Source organism: Zea mays, chromosome 2, assembly GCF_902167145.1.
Source record: "Zea mays cultivar B73 chromosome 2, Zm-B73-REFERENCE-NAM-5.0, whole genome shotgun sequence".
In the NCBI taxonomy this organism is placed as follows: Eukaryota; Viridiplantae; Streptophyta; class Magnoliopsida; order Poales; family Poaceae; genus Zea; species Zea mays.
The window spans coordinates 146,232,818-146,257,233 of NC_050097.1; the positions used below are offsets into that span (position 1 = coordinate 146,232,818).

General features: G+C 53.5%; 1 pseudogene; it reads right to left on the bottom strand.

Moving 5' to 3' along the window:
* Window positions 1–23,266: 23,266 nt before the first annotated feature.
* On the bottom strand, window positions 23,267–24,282 carry LOC103647066 (uncharacterized; annotated as a pseudogene).
* Window positions 24,283–24,416: the final 134 nt, after the last annotated feature.

The window sequence follows — 24,416 nt, forward strand, 5'->3', positions numbered from 1 at the left end:
AATGAGGAAAAAACACGGCTCCGTGCCGAAATTACATACATGTTCAGGCCCCGACAGCCACAATGAACAAAAAACACTGGCATTCGAGATGCCACTACCAACGGAACTCCGGTTCCCACCTCCGCAGGTACGAACAACCCCCCTCCGAGGGGGAAGGCCTGCGGAGTAACTGAAGAACGATGAGCGGCTCGCTGCCGCTCGTTCCAACCGCGACGACAACCACCCCTGCCCTAGACAGCGAAGCGGCTTAGGCAGCAGCTTTGGGGCAGGTGTCACGGCAGGAGGACTCCCCCCCGCTGAGGACGAGAACCAGCCATTCAGGCAGGGAGACGGAGATCCAGGGCCACTAGCGCCCTACATATCCCAGCATGGCTGGAGGAAGTCTCCGTGGGGCTCAAGGACGCCCTTCACCCCCGGGCGCGGGGGGAAGAAAAGGGCAGCCGACCCACGCGGGGGCGGCCCCCCGACTCGCCTCATCTTCCATCTTGGCCTGGATGACGAAAATCCTTGAGGCCGAGGGAGGAGTAGAGGCCGCGGCCTGGCCCGCTTTCCCCACCGTCGAACTAGAGGTCACCACCTTGGGTGGCCACCGGTGGCGGAGCGTGGCCAGGCTGCGTGATGAAAATCCTTGAAGCCGAACGATGGCTGAGAGGTACCAACTCCCATGGAGTTGCGTTCCTCCAACGAGGAGGCAGAGAGGCGGCGGATACCCCCCATCCGGAGGAAGAAGACATGGTTGCCTTCCGAAAGGAGTCTCCCTCCTTTTAAAGGCAACTCTCCCTACGTGCGCCCCCAGGCGCCGCAAGCCGAGTCTTCTACGACACGCTCCAAGGCCCTCCCCTGCGACTCGGGGGCTGGGTCCTGTCGGTGTTTTGGGTCCGACCGCACACCCGGGGTTGCCCCTCAAGGTGTTTTTAGGAGTAGGACGGTGTCGACAACTGTAGCAAAATGGTTCGTGCCGATCGCACGAGGGACAATGGACAAGATTTACAGGTTCGGGCCGCTTAGAAATGCGTAACACCCTACGTCCTGGTGAGTATATGAGCGTGGTTACAAGAGGATTCTCTGGATAGAGGGCGCAGAGAGTTTTTGTGGGTGGCTAAGTAGAACAGGGTCGATCGATCTGAAGGGGTGCCCCCTAGGCCTTATATACTCGGCCGTGGAGCAATACAAGTAATATGATAACAACAAGTAGCTAAAAGATAGTGAACCTCTTGAGTTTATCCCTACGTAACCTTCGCCGACTTATCCTCGCATGGCTCTTGTTGCATGGGGGCTTCAGCGCGGGAAAGTCGGGTCTTTGTTGTGATTCATTCGTTCGTCGTTGTGGGCCGCCTGTGTTTGCACTAATCAGTCTTACGTCTTCTTTGTTGGTTGCCTTTCCCTAGGCCCACGAAAGAATGACCTTACGAATTATTGGGCCCTTGGGCCTTTCGTGAGGCCTTTTACTTCTTTAGTGGACCCAGGGGATATCTATCCCCCACAAGCCCCCGATCTTTGGGTTGATTTAGAGGTAATCAACTCAAAGATCTAAGGTCCAAAAAATGATTCCCTGCTGTCTTCTCTGGCTCTGATCACTCGTCCGACCAAAGTTTGGCTTTGTGCTTGTGCCTTAGAGGTCGACATTTTGGATTGTAAGACTCTGGAATTCATTGGGTGCACCGGAGGTGCACCCAATGGGTGTAGCCCCCGACCTTTGAGTAGATTTTAGAAGATAATCTACTCGAAGGTCTTCTTCCAAAGGTTATCTCCATTCGCGCTCCTGCATCTCGGTTGAGGATTAGTCTTTTCAATCTTGCTCTGCGCCTTAGAAGTCGGCGCTATACCGGTTTAGAATAATATTCCATGGGGTGCACCGGAGGTGCACCCAATGGGTGTAGCCCCCGACCTTCAAATGGATTTTTTAAGGATAATCCATTCGAAGGTCTTCCTTTCACTTGCGGAAATTGGCATGAGGCTATTTTGCATTATGCTTTGGAGGTCAGCATTATGTCATCAATATTTTGCTGCCCAGGTCAGCGTATATTTTGTCTTTGGCAGCCGAGTTTGCAATCCATCCATATCTTGCTAGGTAGTGCAATTTATTTGCTTCTGCGATTGATTAGACGTTTGACGGACGTTCTCTGTCTAGTCTTCACGTCGCTTCTGTCGGCCATATCTTGTACTTTGCTGGTTATATTTGGCTTTCCTCTGATCCTTACTGATATCTCATTTTTGTCTTGAGATATTCACTGCATGCCCTGCACGGATGTGACCGTTTGAAAAATATACTGATAATTCCTAGGCGTCCCCCCCCCCCCAATGGGTGTGGGCAAGGGACGGCTTGGTACGCTGAGTGTTTTAGCCGGTTGCCTCTGAGTAGTAATGCGATGGGACGGCTAGTGTAATCATATCCTTTGCGCTGTTGACTGGAGTCCCAATGGGTGTAGTGTTGCATGAAACGGCGTCCGCCGTCTGACGTGTCTTCGGGTGGGTGGAAGTGCTTATTGAATGCCTTGCGACTGTTGAGTGACCGCGGTTAGAAGTGAGCGGTTGCCTTTCCCTTCTATAAATAACCCCTTTGCTTCTCTGGTTTCTTCACATCTCTTCGCTGCTCCTTACTGCCTCTTCCCTTTCTTCTCTCCCAAAGCTTCAACCATGGGCAAGAACAACAAGCGCAAGCGTGAACCGACTCCTCCATCGGAGGAGTTTGGTGACTCGGAATACTCGGAGGAGGAGTTCTCCTCCGAGCCCGAGGGGTCTCCGGCTCCCGTCTCTCCCCCGGCGTCGTCTGATGACTCGGACGACTCCCAGGGGATAGCCGCGGAGGTCTGGACGTACATCCGAGCCGTCGAGCGCGCCGGGCTCGAAGGCTCGGATGAGTCGGAGTACTCCTCGGATGAGGAGGACTCGGACGGCGGCGACGAGGGTGAAGACGACGACGACGACGACGACGACGGCGACGACAGTGGCAGGGGCGGCGGCGACGGCAGCAGGGACAGCACCAAGGGCGACAGCAGCAGGGGCAGCACCAAGGGCGGCGGCGGCGGCAGGGGCAGGGCCAGTGGCTAGACGCCACTGGTCTTCTTAGATATTAGTATAGTTTAGTATAGCTAGAATAATGTAGTAGTAATTAGTGTAATTTAGTAGTAGTAGTAATGTAGAGTAGTATATTGTAGTTTAGTAGTAGTAGTAATGTAGAGTAGAATTAGGGAAGTACCAACTCGTAAAGAGTTGGTTTGTAAGCTCGTTAACTTCCTTTTAATGAAGTCTGTCGTTTTATCCCCTCTTTTTGATGACTTGTCATTGCTTTTGCTGAATGTTGAACTGATTCTTTTGATATAGTAGTAACAACGCCGAGCGATGTGAAGATTGACATCAGCGTTTTAGAAGTAACACTGAGCAATCGAACATAAGACCAGCGTTTTAGAGGCAATGCTGAATGATAGAAGGTCGGCGTCGGCATTTTGGAAGTAATGCCGAGCGATTGAGCACGTGGTTGACGTTTTAGAGGCAACACCGAGTGATTGAAGGTCGGCGTCGGCATTTTAGAAGTAATGCCGAGCGATTGAGCACGTGGTCGGCGTTTTAGGGGCAGCGCCGAGTGGTTGAAGGTCGGCGTCGGCATTTTAGAAGTAATGCCGAGCGACTGAGCATGTGGTCGGCGTTTTAGAGGCAGCGCCGAGTGATTGAAGGTCGGCGTCGGCATTTTAGAAGTAATGCCGAGCGATTGAGCACGTGGTCGGCGTTTTAGAGGCAGCGCCGAGTGATTGAAGGTCGGCGTCGGCATTTTAGAAGTAATGCCGAGCGATTGAGCACGTGGTCGGCGTTTTAGAGGCAGCGCCGAGTGATTGAAGGTCGGCGTCGGCATTTTAGAAGTAATGCCGAGCGATTGAGCACGTGGTCGGCGTTTTGGAGGCAGCGCCGAGTGATAGCCAGCTTCTCAAGTTACTTTAAGGAAAATGACCGAGTGATGAGGTGGCACATTGGCTCTCTTGGAAATAACTGTTGGATATCCGCGTGGCATGCTGGGATTTCGGAGATGACCGCCGGGTGATGACTGGGCACTTTTGAAAAAGGTATCTGGCTCAAGAATATCCCTTAAGAGTCGCGCTTTTAGCCGCCTTTGCTTTCCGTGCCCTAGTTCTTGCATTTCCGCATCTGAGTCTTCTCTGCTACTCGCCTCCTGCTCTGTTTCGCCAGCGAGAAGCAAGATGGCGCCCAAGAGGAAGACCGCGAACTCGTCTGCCGCAGTGATCCCCGCCATCGACCCCAACAGTCAGTTACCCTTCGCAGGTAACCATATGTCTGTGATTTCTGAAGTTGAGCTTCTCCGCCTTGTTTCCATCGGGGTTCTCCCTCCACGGGAACTCTGTTCTTGGCGTGCTTGCCACGGGACTACTGTCCCCACCGAAGATACCCACGAGTCAGTGGTTTACACTCCTTTCCTTCTTCGCGGCCTCGGCCTTCCCATATCTCCTTTTTTCCGTGGCATCCTTGATTTTTATCACATCAACCTGACTCACTTGAACCCTAACTCCATTCTCCAAATCTCTATTTTCGTTCACCTTTGCGAAGCTTATCTTGGCGTGCTGCCGCACTTTGGCTTATGGAAGTATCTGTACCACTGCCGTCCTGGGATGGCCGGGGGGCAACATCAATTGGTTGGAGGTGCTAGTTTAGAAATGCGCCGGGGGCGGAAGACCGAGTATCTCGAGATACCCCTCAAAGACAGCATTAAAGGTTGGCGTCTGGAGTGGTTTATAATGGATAATTATGGAAATTCTCTCCCTTCCCGCTCAGGAAGACAGCCGGACGTTCGTACTCCGAGTTGGACTGAGTCTCCCTCGGACCAAGAAGTGGCCGAGGCAGGCGTGTTGCTTACTGAAGTTGGACTACTGAAGGAAAGAGGTCTGACTGCCGAAGCTGTGGTCACATATTTTGTTTTCAAAAACATTCAGCCGTTGAAAGACAGGGCCTATCCGGCATATATTTACCGAGGGCTGGCCGACTCAACCCGAGTTACTAATAGGAGAATTCCTTCTGTTGATTTGGTGAGCCGACTCGAAATGATCCTCAGGGGTAAAGTTTCAAACGTTGGAGCTCCAGTGGCATACTCGGCTTGGAACCTACCTTCTCCCAAAGCTTTCACTCTTTTTGTATCCAATCCACCCGTGACAGATAGCAATTTGGGTCTTAGAGTGCGACCCTCTGCTGAAGAGGTCCGTTCCTTAGTTGCTTCGCTCGGGGAGATACCTGATGATGAGCGGCAGATTTATTTTGAAGTGCCCCTGAACCCTAGTGATGCAGACATAAATGACATGCTCGATCTGCTAGCCGAGGATTCATCTGATACTGCTCCTGATGGTACATTGGCAGTGGTGCCCCTTCCAGAGGTTGATGCAACCTTGGACGTCTCGAAACCTGTCAGTACTCGCCCGAGGCGCCCTAGCCGAACCAGTCAGCCCGAGCCTTCTGCAGATGAGCAGAAGAAGAAAAGAAGACGCCTCCGGCGAGTGTCCAGCTTTGACGAGGATGCCAGCACCTTAGCTCCTGCTGCCGAGGAAATGACTGCAACTGGCCTTGCTGACATTGATCCCAATGGGTGTGCTCCGCCTGCTGCTGACCCCAATGAGGATGTTGTTTGTGCTGTTGCTGTGGAAGATGAGGAGGAAGAGAATGAAACTCCATTAACTCGGAAAAACAGTCGGCAATTCGTCGCTAGCGGCGGTAGTAGTGGGGTTCCTTCTCCTGCCTTGTCTGCTCTTATTGGTCTGCAAGAACTGTCCATGGCCAATTTTGATCAAGCTCTAGAGGATATGGTCCCTGAGAACTTGTTGTTGGAACCTGCAGACGTTGATGCAACAGAAACTGGTGCAGCCGTGCCAGATGCTAGCTTGAGGTCGTCCCGTGCCTCGTCGACCTTAGAGCACGATCTCGAGGGTCGGGATGATGACTTGGATCGTCCTTATCCTATGGAAGTAGCTGAAGGCCCGTCGACCTTAGAGGTGGTCACGACAGAGAGCTTGGATCCCTTGAATAGCGCTGACATGCGCCCAGCCCCCGAGGGTGTCGCCGGGGAGGACTCAGCTCAGGTGAGGAGTGTAGGCCACTACCCAGCCCCCGAGGGTGTTGCCGGGGGTGATCCGGCTCAAGTGGGCAGTGCCAACCTTGACCCAGCCCCCGAGGGTGTCCGAGCGAGGTCTCCCTCCTGCACTTCCATGGATGTTCATGTGGGTTCACCTCCACACTCTGGCGGCATGATGGTGGCTCAAACTCCGGATCAGGGGGTCGCTTTGGAGGGCAGCATCCCCACTGGTCTGGCGTTAAGCTCTGCTGAATGTACTGAGCTCGTTCCTGCTGGTCTGCTGCAAGCTGCTTCGAGTGGTGGTCTGGCATCTGGTCATCAGCTGATTTCTCCTGACTTAGGGATCCCTTCGCTTTTCTCCAATCTCCAGGTGATGTGCTGTGCTTTAGTTTGATCTTTATGTTGCATGAATTGTTGCCATTATGCTCATTCGCTCTTCTTATCAGGCTTTGGTGGATGGAATGGTCGGCCAGCTGAAGTCGCAGGGTGCTTCCATCCCGGAGGTGGCTTCATCTCTTGAGTGTTGGAATCCGGTGTTGCTTCGGGGTCGTGTATCTGAGTTGGAGGCCACCAATGCTAGTCAGTGTCCTTTCTTCTTCTTCTTTGTTCTTGCCCGTAGGTTGTTTTACCTTCTGACCTCATTTTGTTTGAATACCTCTTGATAGGGATGACTCGGCAGATCACAGTTCTTGAAGAAAAACACTCTCAAGATCAAGCTGAAATGGCTCGACGATGCGCTGACTTCGAGGAGAAGTATTCTCAAAGTCAGATCGAGTTGAGTCAGGTCTCTGCGGCTTTGGATGATGCCAACGCTCTGAGTTCTTCTCTTCATGCTCAGCTTGACTCTGAGAAGGTAGCTTACGAACCTGTGCTTCGCCTTATCATGCTCTTGGATTCTGAATGAGTTTGATTTTTGCTTGTAGGAAGAAAAACGCATCCTTGCTGCTTCTCGCGACAACTTGGACAGATTGTACCGAGATTCCAGTAACTCGCTGACCATCTTGGAGAGGAGCCACCGTTTTACGATGGAGGAGCTTGACAATCAGCGCCGTCAACTGCAAGAATCCTCGGACGAAGTGGCCCGCCTTACACAGTTGCTATCGGCAAAGGACGCCACCATCAAGGGACTCCGAGCTTCTAAGAAATCCATTGCTCAGGAGTTAGAAACTTCTCAGCAGGCTGTTAAAGTTGCTGAAGAGGCTGCTGTCACTTTCAAAGCTCAGCGCGATAAGGCCCTGGACAAGGCCATTCGGGCGGGACGAATCTTGATGAGAAGACCCGGCGTGGTTGTCCCCGAAGATATAAGAGCCGATGTGATTGCTGCCCCTGATTCCTCGAATCGCCCTTCTTCGTCAGTCGTTCCTGAGAGAGACATTGGAAAATAAAGAAACAGTTCGCGTGCTCTGAGCGCGCAGTTAGCATGATCAAGTATTCGTTAGAGGTTATCGGCTTATCATTCGAATGACGTGATTACTCCCTTATTGTATCAGAATTTATTAGTTTGCAAGTTTGTGGTAACGCTGCATGATGATTATGAAGTTTGTTTGTGGGATATGGAGATCATCCCTTGAACTGCATAAGCGCGAGTATGCTATACTGGTTTAAGCCGTCAATGACTTTTAGCCGGTAACTTCCGTTAGTAGGGTTTAGTGGTCACCCTAGGTAAAGTAAGCGTAAGCATGTTGCACCGCCTTAAGTCGTTGCCGACTTAAGTCGATTGCTCCGTTTGTAGGGCATAGTGGTCACCCCGAGTTAAGTAAGCGTGAGCATGTTGCACCGCCTTAAGTCGTTGCCGACTTAAGTCGATTGCTCCGTTTGTAGGGCATAGTGGTCACCCCGAGTTAAGTAAGCGTGAGCATGTTGCACCGCCTTAAGTCGTTGCCGACTTAAGTCGATTGCTCCGTTTGTAGGGCATAGTGGTCACCCCGAGTTAAGTAAGCGTGAGCATGTTGCACCGCCTTAAGTCGTTGCCGACTTAAGCCGATTGCTCCGTTTGTAGGGCATAGTGGTCACCCCGAGTTAAGTAAGCGTGAGCATGTTGCACCGCCTTAAGTCGTTGCCGACTTAAGTCGATTGCTCCGTTTGTAGGGCATAGTGGTCACCCCGAGTTAAGTAAGCGTGAGCATGTTGCACCGCCTTAAGTCGGTGCCGACTTAAGTCGATTGCTCCGTTCGTAGGGCATAGTGGTCACCCCGAGTTAAGTAAGAATGCAAGTCAATCATAAATGAGCCAAGTATCTTTGAAATCTCTCTTTATTGATGACGTATTTCCATTATACAGAATACATGGTCGCTTTGGCTGTTTTGAAATACAGCTAGGGGTAGAACTTTCGGAGGTGCTCTATGTTCCAGGAGTTCCCAACTTCCGTGCCATCCATTTGGGTGAGGCGATATGATCCGGGACGAGTGACTTCTGCTACTACGAAAGGTCCTTCCCATAAAGGTGATAACTTGTGCCGTCCCTCCCTCGTTAGAATTCGGCGGAGGACGAGGTCTCCCATCGAAAAGAAACGTTGCCGCACAGCTTTGTCGTGGTAGCGCCTTAGAGTCTGCTGGTATCGTGCTGATTGAATCACTGCATTCAGTCGTTCTTCCTCAAGTACGTCAATATCCTCCAGCCTAGTGGCTTCGGCTTCTGCTATGCTTTCGAAGATCAATCTTGGCGCCCCAAACTTGAGATCAGCAGGTAGCACTGCCTCCGACCCATAGACCATGAAGAAAGGAGTGTTTCCATGCAGGGCCCGGCTAGGTTGGGTTCTCAAGCTCCAAACAACATAAGGCAATTCTCTTATCCATTTTCCTGCGAATTTTTCATTTTTATCAAAGACCCTTTTTCTAAGTGCCTCCAATATCATTCCGTTGGCTCACTCAACCTGCCCGTTGGCTCTTGGATGGGCTACAGATGCGTACTTGATCTGAATGCTTTTTTGCTCGCAGAAGTCAAAGAATTCTGAACTGGTAAAGTTGGATCCCAAGTCAGTGATGATACTGTTCGGTATCCCAAATCTGAATATTATGCTTTGTATGAATTCCACGGCTTTAGCAGAGGTCAAAGAGGCAATGGGCTGGAACTCTATCCACTTAGTGAATTTGTCAATTGCCACCAATACATGGGTGTACCCTCCTTGAGCTTTCTTGAAAGGTCCAATCATATCCAATCCCCAGCATGCGAAAGGCCAAGTTATTGGTATGGTTTGTAGCTGCTGCGCTGGCATGTGCTGTTGCTTTGACAGGTATTGGCAAGCTTCGCATCTCCGAACTAACTCGGCTGCATCATTCTTCGCCGTTGGCCAATAGAATCCTGACCTGAAAACTTTTCCGACTAACGTTCTGGATGCTGCGTGTACTCCACACTGCCCTGCATGGACTTCCTCCAGAAGTTGCTTCCCGGTGGACGGGAGAACGCACTTCATGAGGACGCCTGACGCGCCCCTCCTGTATAATACCTCCCCAATGAATGTATAGTGAGCTGATTGTCTGGCAATGCGTTCTGCCGAGTTCTTGTCATCTGGCTCTTCTTCATTCTTTATATACTTGATAATCGGTTGCCTCCAGTCATCAGAGTCTGACTCGGGTTGATCTATGATAATGCACTCTTCTATTTGATCCGTCGAGATGCTGGGCTGGAGAATTTCTTGCACGAAGACCCCGGGCGGGACCTGAGTCCGACCGGATCCAAGCTTGGACAGTACATCAGCCGCCGTGTTCCGATCTCTTTCTATATGATGAAACTCCAGACCTTCGAATTTATCTTCTAGCTTTCGGACGGCGGCGCAGTATTTTCCCATTGAATCACTTGAACAATCCCATTCCTTGTTTATCTGACTGATGACTACCAGAGAATCTCCGTACACCATCAGTCTCTTGACACCCAGTGATATAGCGATGTTTAATCCATGTATCAAAGCTTCATACTCGGCTGCATTGTTAGAGGCCGGGAATAGCAATTGGAGTGTATACTTGAGGTGCTCGCCTCCAGGTGCAGTGAAGAGAATTCCTGCTCCTGCTCCCTGCAGCTTCAGCGAGCCATCAAAATACATTTGCCATACTTCTGCGGTTTCTGGATTATCCGGCACTTGCTGTTCTGTCCACTCTGATACGAAATCGACCAGTGCTTGAGTTTTGATGGCAGTGCGAGGCCGGAACTCGATATCATGGGATCCCAACTCGCAAGCCCACTTGGCTATTCGGCCAATGGCTTCCTTGTTGTGAAGAATGTCCCCTATTGGAAAACCAGTAACTACTATGACTTTGTGGTCGTCAAAGTAGTGGCGCAGCTTGCGGGCAGTTAGAAGTACTGCATATAATAGCTTCTGAACTTGAGGATACTTTTTCTTCGATGGGCCTAGAACTTCACTGATGAAGTAGACAGGATGTTGTACCGGGTAGGCATGCCCCTCTTCCACTCGCTCGACTACCAACGCAGTGCTTACCACGTGAGTCGTGCAAGAGATATATAGCAGCAAATCTTCAGCCGGCTGAGTCGGCGTAGCTCGCCGGGGCGGTTTCAATACTGGCGGTGTTGTCAGGAATTTCTTCAGTGCGTCTAGAGCTTCTTGTGCCTCTGAAGTCCATTGAAACTTATCCACCTTCTTCAGCAGTTTATAAAATGGCAGACCTTTTTCTCCCAGCCTGGATATGAATCTGCTCAGGGCTGCCATACATCCAGTGAGTCGCTGAACCTTCTTTTGCGATCGAGGAGCTTCCATCTTCATGATAGCTTCAATCTTATCTGGATTAGCTTCAATTCCCCGGTGGCTGACAATAAATCCGAGTAACTTTCCTGCTGGTACCCCGAAGATGCATTTCTCAGGATTGAGCTTCCATCTATATCTTCTCAGGCTGTTGAAAACCAGCTGTAAGTCTTCGATGAAGTTTTCCGGATTCTCCGTCTTAATCACCACGTCGTCTACGTAAGCCTCCACACGCTTGCCCCAGTGATCGGCTAAGCATGTTTGAATAGCTCTCTGATAAGTCGCTCCAGCATTTTTGAGGCCGAACGGCATGGAGGTATAACAGAAAGCACCAAACGGGGTGATGAACGCCGTCTTTTCCTCGTCTTCTTTTGCCAAACTAATCTGATGATACCCGGAATAGCAATCTAAGAAAGACAGCATCGAACATCCAGCGGTGGAATCCACCACCTGATCTATCCTTGGGAGCCCGAAGGGATCCTTCGGACAGTGTTTGTTGAGATCAGTATAGTCGACGCACATGCGCCAATCCACTTTATTCTTTTTGAGTACAAGAACAGGGTTGGCTAACCACTCGGGGTGTAATACTTCTCTAATAAATCCGGCCGCGACCAAGCGAGCTAACTCGGCACGAATGGCCTCTCTCTTGTCGGGCGTGAAACGATGCAGCTTTTGCCGGATCGGCCTCGCCTGAGGATAGACTTTCAATTTGTGCTCGGCCAGTTCCCTCGGGACTCTCGGCATATCCGCAGGTTGCCATGCGAATACGTCTCGGTTATCTTGCAGGAACTGGACGAGCGCGCTTTCCTATTTGTCATTTAGATTGGAGCTGATGATGGCTGCCTTGCGCTCATCAGCAAACCCCAGGTTGATCCGCTTGGTGTCTTCAGTCGGCCGCATAGAGGTCACGGCCTGAGCTTCGTTTGCCGGCACGGCGAGGTCTTCTTCAGGCTTAGAGTTCGCCGGTGTAGAAGGAATCGTTGACGGCTTGGTGGTGAGGGCTGCTTGGATGGCCACTCGGAAACATTCTGCGGCGCCTTGGAAGTCGGCGCGCACAGTTATGATTCCTTGTGGCCCTGGCATCTTCAGTATCATGTACGTATAGTGTGGGATGGCCATGAACTTGGCCAGCCCTGGCCTCCCGATGATGGCGTTGTACCCGCAGTCGAAGTTCGCCACCTCGAACCTCAGGAACTCGGTTCTGTAGTTATCCGGAGTCCCGAAGGTGACCGGCATGTAGATGTGGCCCAGCGGGTATTCCCCTTCCGTCGGCACGATGCCGAAGAAAGGAGTGTCTGACTCGTGGAGCTCTTTGAGGTGAACTCCCAAGCCTTGGAGCGTACGGGGGAAGGTGACGTTGATGCTGCTCCCCCCGTCCACTAGCACCTTCTTCACCCGGCTCTCTCGGATCACCGGATCGACGAGGAGCGGATATTTGCCCGGGTGGTCGAAGTTGAGCCATTGATCCTCCCGAGTGAACGTGATTGGGTGCTCCGACCACCGGTACGGGGCGGGAGGGCCGGTGGTCGCCACCAGTATCTGGCGATCGTTGAGCTTTTGTTGTCTCTTGTTCTCCTGCGACCCATGTCCACCGAAGATGACGTTGACCTCCCTGTCAACACGCGGGAATGCTCCTCCTCCCCCCTCCTCCGGCTGATGGGGCTGTCGTGGTTCATCTGGTCCTCCCCTCGGCGGAGGAGGTGGTAGAGGTTGGAAGGGTCGGCCATGTCCGACGGAGTGCTTGAAATCCCGGCAGTTGCGGAGAGTGTGGCGCATATCCTTGTGGTACGGGCACTGGGCGTCGAGGATGTCGTCCAGCGTGCGTTCGCCTCCACGAGGTCCTCCTCGGGCGCGAGAGGCGGGTGGTCCGGCGGCGTGTACTTCTTCGCGAGGCCTCTTCTCCCAGCGCTTGTCGGGCGGCTGGTTCGCGTCGCGTCGTGGTGCTGCTGGTGCGGGCTTTGCTCCTCCGATGAGGTCCTGGGCCCGCTCGTCAGCGGTGATGTAGAGGTCGGCTTCCCGGAACAGCTCCTCGGAGGTAGTCGGCGCCTTTTGCAGTATGGCTCGGACGAAAACCGAGTCGTTAGATCCTCTGTAGAAGTCCTCGATCACGGCCGCCTCCGTGACCTCGGGGATGCGGTTTCTCATGGTCTGGAACCTTTTAAGGTATGACCGGAGAGTCTCATCCCCCCGGCGCTTGATGGATTTGAGGTCCCATGGTTGCGCTGGCTTGTCGGAGAGAGATTGGAAGTTGGCGGTGAAACGTCGACTGAAGTCTCCCCAGTCGTCGATGCAGTGTCGGGGTAGATGTCGTAGCCACTGCAGCGCGTCTTGCCCGAGGACGATGGGCAGATACGCAGTCATGACGTCTTCGGATGCCCCGGCAGCCCGAGCAGCGGTGGTGTAGACGGCTAACCAGCCCCCTGGATCCTGCTTAGGTTCATATTTGTCGACATTGGATACCTTGAAGTTGGGAGGCCATTGGATGGCCCTAAGGCGCGGAGTAAGGGCAGATACTCCGCACGTGTCCTCCTGTCGTCGAGGATGTCGTCTGTCCCGGGGAGGGGAGTGGCGGTGGTGGTTCCTCGACCGTCCCCGGGTGGTTCCACCAGTTGAAGCTGTTGCCGACTCAGTTCGGGTGGCCTGGCTTTGAGTCGGGAAGCCATGATCTCGATCATACTCCTCCCGACGGCGAATTTTGTTCTCGTGCCGCCGTTCGCGCGAAGCATTGATAGAGCTTCGCGCGTCTCGGCGACTGTTGATGGCGTGTCGCAGATCGTTCGGCGGGTGAGCGAGCGGTAGAAGATGGTTGGCTGCCTGAGTGAACAGGCGCCGGTATCCCTCGGCGTTGGGGGTCCGAGGAAGTCCGTCAGCTATCCGGGCTAGAACGCCTCCGACTTCGCTCGGCGTATTCATAGCTCGGGCGAAGTCGGGGTTCAGGTTGCGCCCGAAGAGCGGATTCTCGCGTCGTTGCCTTGCATCTTGCTCGGCTTGCTCCTGAGTCCGACGGCGATCTCGTCGTCGGGAGTTCCTTCGTTCCCTGAAGACGCGTTCTTCCGGAGTTTCTCCTATCTCTGAGACCTCGTCTCGCGAGACAGGCTGCTCCGGATCCCGTTCTCCAGCTGCGTGATGTCGTCGAACGTTCCTGCGTCGATTCCTTCGTCGGCGGGATTCTCGCTGAGGCGGTTCTTCTCCAGGCGCGGTCGGTTCATCGTCGGAGACGGCGGGCGACTCTGCTCTCCCTATGAAGAGGACGTCGGGGTAGAACGGTATTGCTGTCGCGGCGACTTTCTTTCCGTTCTCCTTTGAGGTCGGAGGAACGGGAAGAACGACTGGCCTCTCCCTGGTCTCCTTCTTTCTCACGACCCGTGTCCATTCTTTCGTCGGAGAAGTAGACGGCGGAGTCTTCCGGGTCAGCGAGCTTCTCGCTCCAGCCTCCCCGGAGACGATCTTTTTCCGAAGAGCCGGAGGTAGCATCTTTCCAGCATTTTCGGAGTTTGTTGGAGGAGACTTCTGTTCCGGCAGATCCGCGAGGTGGTGTAGAATTCCTTCTTCGTCCGCCACGGACGAGATTGTCCCGAAGCAGAATGTGGATCCGGGACGCATGGTGATCTTGTTGTGGAAGGTGACGGCCATTGAGCTAGCTTGGATCGTCGACACACCCCCTACCTGGCGCGCCAGCTGTCGGTGTTTTGGGTCCGACCGCACACCCGGGGTTGCCCCTCAAGGTGTTTTTAGGAGTAGGACGGTGTCGACAACTGTAGCAAAATGGTTCGTGCCGATCGCACGAGGGACAACGGACAAGATTTACAGGTTCGGGCCGCTTAGAAGTGCGTAACACCCTACGTCCTGGTGAGTATATGAGCGTGGTTACAAGAGGATTCTCTGGATAGAGGGCGCAGAGAGTTTTTGTGGGTGGCTAAGTAGAACAGGGTCGATCGATCTGAAGGGGTGCCCCCTAGGCCTTATATACTCGGCCGTGGAGCAATACATGTAATATGATAACAACAAGTAGCTAAAAGATAGTGAACCTCTTGAGTTTATCCCTACGTAACCTTCGCCGACTTATCCTCGCATGGCTCTTGTTGCATGGGGGCTTCAGCGCGGGAAAGTCGGGTCTTTGTTGTGATTCATTCGTTCGTTGTTGTGGGCCGCCTGTGTTTGCACTAATCAGTCTTACGTCTTCTTTGTTGGTTGCCTTTCCCTAGGCCCACGAAAGAATGACCTTACGAATTATTGGGCCCTTGGGCCTTTCGTGAGGCCTTTTACTTCTTTAGTGGACCCAGGGGATATCTATCCCCCACAGGTCCCGCATGTCATGCAAGCCGGCTCAGGGCAAAAGAAGCCGAACCGCCGCGCGTGGTGCGCCCGACCGTCCAGCGGTTACAAGCGACCCCCCATTTCCGCCCAGACCAACGGGCAGAAGGGGCGGGCAGCCATGCAGGCGGCATGCAACCGCGCCAGATGGACGCGCTTCTCCAACTTCTGACACGCCAGCTTGGGAACCCAAGCCCACGCGTCGAGCAACCGGCGCGCCAGTTGCTGCATGCAAGCAACCGCACCGCCACTTGTGCCACCATCGCGCCTCTTCGATTGCGGAGCCAATGCCGCGACTCGAGGCGACCCAACAGCGCCAGCCTGGCGCGTCGGTCAAAGCGACCGAAAGAGGGCCGGCAGTAATAGCGGTGGCAGGCGGGCGGGCGCAGCGGTCACGTCGTCAGCCAGGCTCACGTCCCATCCTGGGACAGCAAGAGAGCCTCCTCTCACGGCGTGGAGACGGTGCACCCGTGACCCGTTCCTCGAACGGATCGCACGCGCGCAACGGCCGCCCCGCCAACCACTCGCCCCGTCGCATTAACTCCACGGCGGGACACGCGGCGCCTCTGGCAGGAGGAGCGCGCGACGCTTCACCTTCGCCGTAATAATCGCGTCAGAAAAGGTACGCCACGTCGTCCGATTTCGTATCCTTTTCCGTTTTCCTCTTTCTCTATCTCTTGCAACAGGGACCGGGAAAGGGGGATACCCCGAAAGGGATCCTTCTCCGCGAAGGAACTGGGCTCCGAGCCCCCCACTACTGATCAGGGGTTCGAAGGCTGGCCCTCCGAAGGGTTCAACAGCCGCCTCAGATCGCGTGGGCCCGACACCCACTACTGGTCAGGGGTTCGAAGGCCAGCCCCCCGAAGGGTTCCATGGCCGCCTCAGGCTACTCGGGCTCCGCGCCCATTACTGATCAGGGGTTCGAAGGCTGGCCCCCGAAGGGTTCACAGTCGCCTCAGACACCGAGCGAGGGATGACCAGGGGTACGTTCGATACATAACCAAGGCTCGGGCTGCGCTCCCGAGGTACCCTAGGACATTTCCGAGACCAGCGGGAACGATCTTGTAACGGAATCCCATCGGAGGGAGGCATCGAGCCCTCGGACCCCGTCGCCAGGGGACCGGGTCCGGCAAATCACCCGCAGGTACTTTTGGGTGTGCCTCTGGGCCCCTAGCCGACCCCCAACGAACGGGGCACGGACGTCCACTCGGATTACCCGCTTGCAGCTCACCGGAGACACCATGTTCGGTGCCCATCGAGGGTAACATGGCGCACTCCCCCCCTCCTCCTTGCGGAAAGGCGACGTAGGGGCGTATGTAAAAAGTCGAGTCTATCCCTGATCGCCCTCTCGCCCTGTGCAGAGGCTCGGGGGCTGCTCTCGCAAAAACCGGCTCCGGCCAAATCGTTGACAGCGTCAACATACCAGCCCGAGAGCTTGGACCCCGACCGTGCACCCGGGCTACGGCCAGTTCGCATGAGGGAACGACCAGACCAGCCGAAGCATTGCGCGAGGTATTAAGACCTCGAAGGAGTGTAACCACTCCTCCGAGGCCTCGGGGGCTACACCCGGCGGGTGCGCTCGCGTGCACCCACCGGAACGAAATGCAACCGAGAAAGGCTGGTCCCCTTGCAAAAAAGTGCGACAAAAGCCTCCAAGCAAGTGCTAACACTCCCTTCGAGGCTCGGGGGCTACTGTCGGGGACCATAATTAGGGGTACCCTCAAGACGCCTAATTCTCAGCTGGTAACCCCCATCAGCATAAAGCTGCAAAGGCCTGATGGGTACGATTAAGTCAGGGATCAGTCCACACGAGTGACTCGATCACGCTTCACCCGAGCCTAGCCTCGGCCAAGGGCAGCCGACCTCGAGAGACTTCCGTCTCGCCCGAGGCCCCCTTTTTATGGCGGACACATCACCGGCTCGCCCGAGGCCTTGGCTTCGCTCAGAAGCAACCCTGACTAAATCGCCACACCGACTGACCAAATTGCAGGGGCATTTAACGCAAAGGTGGCCTGACACCTTCATCCTGACACGCGCCCCCGGCAGAACCGAAGTGACCGCCGTCACTCCACCGCTCCACTGGCCAGTCTGACAGAAGGACAGCGCCGCCTGCGCCACTCCGACTGCAGTGCCACTCGACAGAGTGAGTCTGACAGGCAGTCAGGCCTTGCCAAAGGCGCCACGACGAACTCCGCTCCGCCCGACCCCAGGGCTCGGACTCGGGCTAAGACCCGGAAGACGGCGAACTCCGCTCCGCCCGACCCCAGGGCTCGGACTCGGGCTAAGACCCGGAAGACGGCGAACTCCGCTCCGCCCGACCCCAGGGCTCGGACTCGGGCTAAGACCCGGAAGACGGTGAACTCCGCTCCGCCCGACCCCAGGGCTCGGACTCGGGCTAAGACCCGGAAGACGGCGAACTCCGCTCCGCCCGACCCCAGGGCTCGGACTCGGGCTAAGACCCGGAAGACGGCGAACTCCGCTCCGCCTGACCCCAGGGCTCGGACTCGGGCTAAGACCCGGAAGACGGCGAACTCCGCTCCGCCCGACCCCAGGGCTCGGACTCGGGCTAAGACCCGGAAGACGGCGAACTCCGCTCCGCCCGACCCCAGGGCTCGGACTCGGGCTAAGACCCGGAAGACGACGAAACTCCGCTTTGCCCGACCCCAGGGCTCGGACTCGGGCTAAGACCCGGAAGACGACGAAACTCCGCCTCACCCGACCCTAGGGCTCGGACTCCGCCCTGGCCTCGGCCGAACGACTTCCGCCTCGCCCGACCCCATGGCTCGGGCTCGGCCACGGCAACGGAAGGCAGACTCAGCCTCGGCTTCGGAGGAACCCCCACGTCGCCCTGCCTAGGGCACAGACCGCCACGTCAACAGGAAGCGCCATCATCATCCTACCCCGAATCGACTCGGGTCACGGAGAACAAGACCGGCGTCCCATCCGGCCAGCTCCGCCGGAGGGGCAATGATGGCGCTCCACAAGCTCTATGACGACGGCGGCCCCCAGCTCTCTTACGGAAGCAGGACGACGTCAGCAGGGACTCGACCGCTCCAACAGCTGTCCCTCCACCAGGCTCCGCCGCACCTCCGACAGCCACGACATCACGCCAGCAGGGTGCCCAGATCTCTCCGGCTGCCACATTGGCATGTACCTAGGGCGCTAGCTCTCCCTCCGCTAGACACGTAGCACTCTGCTACACCCCCCATTGTACACCTGGATCCTCTCCTTACGACTATAAAAGGGAGGACCAGGGCCTTCTTAGAGAAGGTTGGCCGCGCGGGACCGAGGACGGGACAGGCGCTCTCTTGGGGCCGCTCGCTTCCCTCACCCGCGTGGACGCTTGTAACCCCCCTACTGCAAGCGCACCCGACCTGGGCGCGGGACGAACACGAAGGCCGCGGGACTTCCACCTCTCTCACGCTCGACTCCGGCCACCTCGCCTCTCCCCCCTTCGCGCTCGCCCACGCGCTCGACCCATCTGGGCTGGGGCACGCAACACACTCACTCGTCGGCTTAGGGACCCCCCTGTCTCGAAACGTCGATAATTTTATTTACCTATTTGATGTGATGTTAATTTATGCTATACTATGTATGTATTGTGTTGATGCGAGTAGACGAGCAAGCCACTGTGGATTCTGAGGTTCAGCAAGTAGAGGTAGCTGAGCAGGAGCTCATTGAAGGCAAGTTGTGCCCTTGATCACTTACTTTTTCCTAGCCATGTTCTTATTAATTATAATGATCTGCATAGGTTAATTTTGATGGGACCCAATAGGTTACCCTAGATTTGACTATCTTTATACCTTGTTTCACCACTGATTTTACTACTAAATTTTTGGGTAGTACATGCTATTGCTTTATGTGATTTTGGGTATAGAGATATTTATTACTCATGATTACATTTTTATTATTTGTTTATTATTACCGTTCATGCTAAGATCATTACGTTAATGGGAACATGGAGCGACCACCCGGGAAAACAGTGCTACCACAAGGGTTTAATGGGACGCCCTTGGCTGATTAACTAGGAAAGCTAGTGGAGGTCTTCCTTACCCGAAAGGGGCAAGGGAGTAGGGGAGTGGTCAGTGTAGGGAGGTCCTTGGGTTGATTTTGCTGCGATGGCGGTCAGGCGAGGGATTCCTGCACTGGAGCTTCCCATAAACTGTAGCGGGATTTCAGAAGCTAGTGGAACTTTGTAAAGGCCTCGCAGTGTTACCCTGCCTCGCCTCCTCGTTAGAGGTGTATGGGATTGGCCATCTCTTAGCAGATGGGTAACATGACTTGTGGGTAAAGATGGGCAACCTATGCAGAGTGTAAAACTGGTATACTAGCCGTGCTCACGGTCATGAGCGGCTCGGACCCTCACATGATTAATTTATGGAACTTAAATTTAATTTGACATTTGCATCGCCTTTGGGATTATTTTACTATTACTTTTCTTTATTATTATTAAGGTTTGGTATTTACTTTCACTTAGTAATTGCTAATAAAAGTTTGACCAACTTATAAAAGCAATGCTCAGCTTCAACCTTCATTTCATTGATCAGCCTTACACTTCATGCACTCCCATCTTTGGTGAGTTCATGCATATTATTCCCCATGACTTGTTGAGCTATGAACGTATGTGAGCTCACTCTTGCTGTCTCACAACCCCCCCCCCCCAGGAGAAGAACAGGTGGTCGAAGAGGAGCCGCCTAACACTTAGGCATTCGACTTGATCTAGGTGGCGTCTCCCAGTCAGCTTTGTGGCGCGAGGGAATAATAATTAGTTTGTTTTATTTTATCATTTTTTGTAAGACTTCCGCTATGTAATAAGCACATTTATGATAGTTATGACATTTATCTCTATGCACTCTGTTATTATGTGTGTTGTTCTTCCTTGGCGCACATATGAGATGCACCCGGATTTGTCCCTTAAATCCGGGTGTGCCACAGCTCGATGCAAGTCATCGGCTCTTGCGATCAGATAATATAAATACTTGATAGAAATTTAATGCACAGTGGCCATTTCGGATTGCATCCTCTTCGGCCATGTCTACCTGATCAACCTGTCAATAGGCAAAAACTTGTGGTGCCCCCTAGCCCAAATAAGCAAATGAATTGGGCCAGTAATACGGATTCATCGTCGTACCGCCCCACGCATGAGTAGGACAACACATCGACGATGGATAGACCGGGAAACACCATGCTATCCCTAGAGGAGGATGACAAGGCGATCTTGGTTGTGCTACCTTTTGGGTCCGTTTAGTCGGCTTTTGCTTTCGCACAGATCGCCCTTTTGACTTCGTTTGTTTTATTGGCCGGTTGTGTGGAACGGCCTTCTTCATATATTTGGCAAGCAACAGACCAAAAGTATGGCTGACTCTACTGAGTCGTCTGGACGTCTTGGTAGTGTTTTGTTTCCTAACACTTGTGTTGGAACGTTGTGGTCCGATGGTCTGAGGTTGCTGCTTCTGACCATCTGCGGACCGTCCGGCCATCACAGCCGGACTGTCCGCGCCTGTCTCGGACTGTTCGATCTTAGTACACGGACCGTCCGGCGTACGCAGGATAGGTGACCGTGATCGGGTGTCCGATCGTGCTTGCCCCCCGGCGCCTCCGGTCATTCTTTTGTCCGGAGCCTTCCGAGTAACCATTCTGCGTGACATATTTGGTGTGCGGGGATCACCAATGATGATATTTTTATCTTTGCTTTTATCGGCCGCACAAGGCCGAATTGTGGCCTTTTTGCTCGTCGGCTCTAATGTGGTGACAGGGACAGGTGGCCTGTCAATTTTCATCTCTTTTTAAAACCTCAACCGGCCTTCGTTTATAGCCGATTGTATTTGCCGATGGAAGACGGCACAATCATTGGTGTTATGGAGAAAGGGGTCATGCCATTTGCAATAAACACACCCTTTTAATTGTTCAACCGGAGGAATTACATGTGATAATTTAATATTACCATGTTTAAGCAACTCATCAAATATTTTATCATATTTAGTAATATTAAATGTGAACTTAACATTTTCCTTTTGTGTCGAGTGCGGGTGAGAGCGAACAGAAGGTTTGGCCTTAGTGGGCCAAACAAGCTTATGGATATGTGACTTTTTTGGTTCTTAGGGCTTGGGTGGTCGGTTATATTTATGCTGGCCTTCCACACTAGGCGGATCACATGTGACTCCTGGTGCTCCGGATGGTCCGACCTGCGTAGTCGGATGATCTGCGAGCGGATCGGACGATCTGGTACTATCCCCAGACTGTCCAGTCATGCCAGACAACACCTGTGACCCTTGTGGTGGGCTCTGTGTTACTCCGGACTATCCAGCGTAGGGTGTCAAACGGTCTGATGGAGGGCTGGACGGTCCGAGATCGTTGGCAGACGGTCCGGCCATGCTCAGAGTTGACCTACCATTTAGCGGAGATGGCGGTGAAGGTCGTCCTGGATATGAGTCCATCGGCATACCAGAACATGGCTGGGGAAATCCATTTATTGCTGACGTGTCTGGCACAATTGTTTCAGCGCCTAATTTATGTGATAAAAAATTAGGCATGTGAGTCTTTCCTAATGCATGCACCATCCTTTCTATATCCTCTATGATACTTTTAATCCGATTATCAAAAGAAATTTTAATAGAAGGAATATCATCGACTGACCTGGCATCACCTTTCGTGGGGAGCTATTGCAGCACAGATGACATGTAATCAGAGTCTATTTCCCTCTCCTTTACGACCTTCTGGTGGCGATCTACCTTGAAGTGTGAGAGGTACCACTTTTTCGCCACCTTGAGCATCTGATCTTGTTGTCGTTGGATCTCCTCATCCATCTTCTTCATGTCATCTTTTAAGTTTTCATGCTCTGCGGCCGATAAATTAGTCAGCCTTGTGTCGCTGTTTGGAGAAGCACTGTTGAGATCTTTAGAATTGGCCATGTAAGCCTGATTTTGTAGATCTACAACCCCGTCCCCAGCGGAGTTGCCAAAAAGTATGTTGGTGCCGATCTAGGAAGCGCCAATCACTAGGTGGTGTACCGCCTGGCGGTGCCCTCTGCGGCGGCGCGAACGGTCCGCAGCCTTGGGCCGGACGGTCCGTGACCTGGGCACAGGAGCGGTGTCTTCCCTACGTCACACCGGACGGTCCGCAGCTCTGGGCCAGACGGTCCCCAATCTGGCGACAGGGTCGTCTTCCTCCTTGCTGGAATCTAGATCTCGTCCCCTGGGGGGAAAAGATCTTAAGGTGCTTCGGGTCGACAGGTCACCCGGGGTGTCCCCAGACGATGTGGAGTCGCCTAGGAATTAAGAGATCAATTTGAGGAAGAGGTCTTGGGTGGACAACTAGATCTTGCCCCCGGGAGGGGTGAGATCCTAGGGTCGTCTTGGGATCAGCAGGCCACTCAAGATGAATCTAGACGACGTAGTGTCGAATAGGGGTGGAGGTGGATATGTGGAAGACTACAACTATAACTATGCTATATCTACTCCTAGGGCAGGAAAAGTAAGTAAAGTAATTGATTCGATTGGAATGTGTTCGGGGGTTCTCAATCGGTCGTACCCCTTTATATTTATAAGGGAGGAGGTCTGGACCTTTTCCTAAGAGATAGCAAACAACTCCCACTTGATTAGATGGATAACCATGCACGAGATAAGGATAAACATCCGAGTTAATCTAATCTCGGGACACACGGACCGTCCGGGCCCAAGGGCCGGACCGTCTGCTCATTTTGGTGTCCAACAGTCCAGTTTCGTCACAGTGTAGTGACATCCTACGCTTCGGCATGAATGCGGGACCCAAGGCTCCATATATTTCAATGGAATGTAGAGGGAGCATCACCCTGCGTATCTCCCGTAGAGCTGCAGCCGCCCGCAACTCTACAGAGACACTAGCGGCGCTGGCCACCACAGAAGAAATACCAATCTCTAGGAAACTAAGAACAGGGGCATAGTAGATAACCAGGGTCTTGCCGATGCAACTCCAAAATCCCAAGTTACGTAGCGATAGAGATTCTATGAGCATGGTGGCCTCCTCGTTTCCCGCAACCAGGTTGCACGAGCCCAGTGTGAGACTCCACAAACAACCAACCATGCGGAGTGCAACACTTAGGTCATCAACCGAAAACTTGTAGCCAATCAATGTTAACGTACCAAGGTTGTGGATGCCGTCGCACCAATGGTTGTTATCGGTGAGCACTAGTGGTAGGATATTGAAGAAACCAATCACCATGGTACCAAGCATGTCCGTCTTGAGACGTTGCAACGGCAGCTGCGCGCGGTCAATACGTCCTGGTACAAGTTGAAGATAATCAACTCTGCGATCTAAGAGCAAATCCATCCAGCAGCCTAGCGTGTCCCCATCGGGCGAGAGCGACGAATGGAGGCAGAACGAAGATACTGGGCCCAGATGGTGGCCAAGGATCCTCGTCACAGCTTCCACTAGGTCTCGTGGCTGCTCGGGTTCATGTGGAGGCCAGCCAACCCTGACCGTGATGAGTCGCTCGTCATGGAGGACCAATGGGACACTCTCCCAGGCGGTGTCCCGCGAAGCAACGGCACGCCAGTAGACGAAGAGGTCAAGCATTAAGGGGTCGTACTCCCCGTCAATCTTGGAGCCCGACAGCTAGACATGAAAACCGATATTAATCTTTTATTATTATTATTATTTTTGTTATGAATAAATTAATACCACTACCGTTCGCCGGTAAAAATTAGACAGGCTTAGAGCTTTTCAAACAAAATTTATCATGTAACTCATACCTGCGAGAGGGCTTCCGCACAAAGGCGCTCGCAGTTCTTTTGTCAGATTCTCTGTCTGCGCCTTCCACAGCTACCGCCTGCGTGACGAGGGATTCCTTGCAGCTGCGCTCCGTCGTCTCCTCTATAGCTTCCAGCCAAACGACGCACTTCGCCTCGTCAAACGGTGGAAGGAGGTGCGCTGAGCCCTTCTCGCCAACGCTGCCCTCCGTCGTCTCCTCCGTAACTTCCAGCCAAACGACGCTCTCCGCCTCGTCAAACGGTTGAAGGAGGTGCGCTGCGCCCTTCTCGCCAACGCTGCTCTCTGCCTCATCAAGGAGGTGCGCTGAGCCCTTCTCGCCAACGCTGCCCTCCGTCATCTCCTCCGTAACTTCCAGCCAAACGACGCTCTCCGCCTCGTCAAACGGTGGAAGGAGGTGTGCTGCGCCCTTCTCACCAACGCTGCTCTCCGCCTCGTCAAGGAGGTGCGCTGAGCCCTTCATGCCGACGCCGCTCTCCGCCTCGGCAAACGGTGGAAGGATAGCATGTATTTTTTAAAAACTGTATGTAATAAAAAAATGGAAGAATACACCCCATTGCAACAATAATTTGTATTCTTCATATTATAATATAGTTT